The following is a 4,456-nucleotide window of genomic DNA, read 5'->3' as shown; positions in this document are numbered from 1 at the left end:
AAGCCTGCTTTTGAGAGGAAATCCTGGAATTGCATTTTGGAGGGTGTCATTCATATTATTGATTATCAAGCTCATATTTCCTCAGTTGCAACTTGTTTTTGACATATAATATGACTTTTGGTATTTTTATTGAGCAGCATTTGGATGGATGGCTCAGGTTCCAGCTGGATGATGTTGCAAAAGGCATTGCCAAACAGTCACAAATAGTTGCCTCCCTGTGGCCAGATCTTCAAAAGGCATGCTATTCATTCTTTACACCTAAATTTAATGAAACATAAACATTCTGGTGCTCTACAAGTAGAATACAGCCTGATTTTTCATGTTTCACATTCATGGCGCCCTCACAAGTAGATGGATGTGACGTAGTAAACTTGGATGACACATTTGAAGCTTTAGACAAACAGATGCAAACTTCCCATTGAAAACAGCGGAAATACAACTGAAATTGAGCAAGGAGAGGAAGACAACATTACTCTGACAATGGTAATACATCTTAACATGATTGTTTTACAACTTTTACCTTGCACTTCCATCAGAAGTTGGCTAAAAGTTGCAGAGAAAGGAGTATTTTTTTTTCAAGATAAAAAACATATCATTCCAGGGACCAGCAATTTGTCATTGAAAACCTGCCAGCTATAGCCTACTAACACCTATAGCATATGTGAAACAATATTAGGACAGGCATTGTTAAGTTTTGAGTGAAATAACACACCTGAAAGTCTTGTTCCTATTTTTCAATTTTCAGGAGGGTTTAAAACATACAATTGTGTTGACATACCTTTCTCTGCTTGCCTAATACTCAGGGAATCAAATTCACACAATATCAGCTAAAGGTAGATACCAGTATGAAATTATTGAGGGCTGTATTCACTTTGATAATGAAGGATTTGTTGTGAGAGTCCTTGAATAGAGTGTATTTTGTCTGATATAAACTATACTGTGTTCACAAAAATCATCCAATGGCCAAGAAATTTACATAAATATCTTCAGAATGAAAACTTGAACAGATTCACAAATTTTCATAGAAATCAGAGGATTGTGTGGATATAGGTAATGGGAATAGGTGCAGAGGGTCACAGTAAAGCAACTGAAAGTGCCAGAAACTTAGCTGTAGATTGAAATTCGTCTGACTTTTACTCCCTGCCTGGTAAATACATAGTGCTACCTATCTAAAATGTTAGTACTATTCCTTAGGACCTTAAAATACATTTTCCTGTATTTTTTTTCCCTCAATAATGAGTGCGTGACGAGTGCGCGCAGTGCTCCTTCAGTGCTTGGCACTTTCTGAGTGCGGTTGATGGCTGGTTGAGCAGCCACATCAATGTCTCTGGAGCACCCACCAACTTCACTACCACCACTCAAACGACAACACATCGACAACAGGTGATAGGTAAGTACTTTCATCTAGTGTTTAAAGGTTCAGTTCAGTCTGGTTTTTTGCCCCGAAAACGCGCAACCGTGGACCGCAACCGGTCCAGGACCGACCCAGATATTGAGGGAACCGAACCGAACCACCTAGTACCGGTCTTTTGCGGTCCATGATACCGGTTCAGACCGATCCAGACCGGTTTTTTTGCGTATAATTTATTATACCAATATAAACCATTTGTATCTCAACCATTATTACTCTGAAAAATGAACTGGTTATATAAAATAGTAAGGCATATAAATACCCGTCATTCTGCCAATTTTCAAGAGATTTAATGAAGATTTGACATAGTTATGACTGAAACCGAATTGCATCTCATAGAGACTCGGGTAAAATATGGATTTGGTTATATCTTTCTCAATTCTTAACCGTTTTTGATGAAACAAAAACCCAATAAAAGGCAATAAACGTGGTTACAAGGCTATGTAACGCACGTGACCGTTTAACCGGTTGCAACCGATTAAAACCGGTCTTTGAACGGTTTTAAAAGATTTTCGAAATGAGGCAACCGGCAACCGGACCAACCCCAAATTGGGGCAACTGCAACCGAAAAAAAGACCGGACCATGGTCTGGTTCAGTTCGGTCCACCGGTTTTTTGCGGTCCTATGGACTGAACCTTTAAACACTACTTTCATCCCACATTCCTCTCGACTCACATTGCTGAGACAACGCCACAGGACAACTCCACAGGATGGCAACGCCGCAACGAGGAGGGCACAGCACAATGACACAACGACGACACAGGACGGGTATGACCCAACAGCAATGATATGGCACAACAACAACCCAACACGACATGGAACGAAGACACAAATAGCATGGGGCAATGAGCGCCCATTCCCATTGACGAGGCGACAATGATGTGCCCAGCCCTAGCCCCAGCACTTGGACAACAACAACACAACACCCACAATGCCTATTCCATCGACGAGGCAACAACAACACCCAGCCCCATCAACAAGGCGGCAACAACATGCCCAGCCCCAGCACTTGGACGACAACGACACACCCTATCAGAGGTGACAACGATGTGCGACGCTGACCCAACGACAACATGCAACAAAAACACAACACACATCAACGAGTGCACCAGGACACACGTCAACGAGGCGACAATGAGCCCCATCGACAAGGCAGCAACGATGTGCCCCAGCACCAGCCCTCCCTCCCCTTCATCCCCAACCACACCAGTGGTGACCATTATTTATCATTAAACATGGACATAGGTCCATGGCTATTCATACGAACTGTCACAAAGTTTATGAGAGGCATTTCATTAGGATGTCCTATTGATTTCATTCATGTAATTGTCTGAGCTTTTCATAACCTATGGGGAGGTTTTGAGATATATTTCATAAGTCTTCATACTGGTTTCATTACTGATCTCATATCTCTGCCCTGGTGATTTCGTTGCGCTTTCATTGAATACTTCATTGAGATGTCCAGGATATTTCATTAGGCTTTCATTAGAATGTCCAGGATATTTCGTTGGGCTTTCATTGAATATTTCATTGTGCTTTCATTTGAATATCCAGGGTATTTCATTTCATTTTCATTAGATTGTCCAGAGCATTTCATTGCCCTGTCATTGAATATTTCATTAGAATGACCAGGATATTTCATTGTGCTTTTATTGTGCATTTCATTAGAATGTCCAGGGTATTTCATTGCGCTTTCATTGAATATTTCATTGAGATGTCCAGGATATTTCATTATGCTTTCATTGTGCATTTCATTAGAATGTCCAGGGTATTTCATTGCGCTTTCATTGAATATTTCATTGAGATGTCCAGGATATTTCATTATGCTTTCATTAGAATGTCCAGGGTATTTCATTGTGATTTCATTGAATGTTTCATTGGAATGTCCAGGGTATTTCATTGTGGTTTCATTAGAATGTCCAGTGTATTTCATTGCACATTTCATTAGAATGTACAGGGCATTTCATTGTTGATACATGATGGGCTCTTGGGAGGGTGGTCACATGACCAACTTCCCAAAATGGTCAAAAAAAGAAAGTTGTAGCCTTGCAATGTAGCTTCCTGAATCTGTTTGAATTATGTTCAAAAGTGTTCCCGTTGTGGAGATATGAGATAAATGATCTTCAAAAGCGCCCTGTTTTTTTCTTCTTTTTGCATTTTTCTCCATGAAAACAACACCAAACAACATGATTTCAACACCTTTAAAAAGCTAAGAGAAGCAGCTACAAATACCATATTGTGGGAAAATTCACCCAAAAAGGTAGGTGCATACCCTAAAAGGGAAATTGACACTGAGAGAATACAAAAGATTACTGATAGACTACAAAAGTCAGATATAGATTACAAAGTTTACTAATAGACTACAAAGAAACTACAAAAAGTCAGACATAGACCACAAAAGACTACAAATTGTATATTACAAAAGTTGGACACAGACTACAAAAATTTACTGATACCCTTGACTACAGTTATTGACATATAATTGTCTAGGCCATCCACTAGAAAAGTTTGTAGTGTCTGCTTTTTCATAAGTTTGTATAGTCTACTTTTAAGGGTATGTAGTCTGCTTTTCTGACATTTAGTTTTTGGTGTCCTTGACTATGTATAGGTTGATGGGAGGTCTTTACCCTCCCCCACGTAATCCATATGGACTCCAGTGGATTCCAGTGGCCCTCTTACCAGGCCAGATTGGCTGGCAGAATGCCCAGTCCACTGGAGTCCAGTCCAGTGGACTCCCACTGGACTGCCAGCCACTTTCCTGAGTCCAGTCCCAGTCCAGTGGACTATGAGTCCAGTCAGAGTCCAGTGGAGTCCAGTGGAGTCCAGTGGATTCCAGTCATTCCAGTATATTATTATTATTCTATATGAATACTACTAAAAAAGCGAAAATAGACTATACAATATACAAGCATTACTTACAATTTTATTGATCAATGAATGGAAAGGTTATAATTTACATATAGTGTGGGTCAGTGATAGCTGCAATAATGATTCATGATTTTGTTCAGTCTGCGGGGTGAGGTCATGTGACTTACTTGAGGGCGT

This window comes from Laccaria bicolor, genomic scaffold (assembly GCF_000143565.1).
Source record: "Laccaria bicolor S238N-H82 LACBIscaffold_8 genomic scaffold, whole genome shotgun sequence".
In the NCBI taxonomy this organism is placed as follows: domain Eukaryota; kingdom Fungi; phylum Basidiomycota; class Agaricomycetes; order Agaricales; family Hydnangiaceae; genus Laccaria; species Laccaria bicolor.
This window is presented reverse-complemented; position numbering follows the sequence as displayed.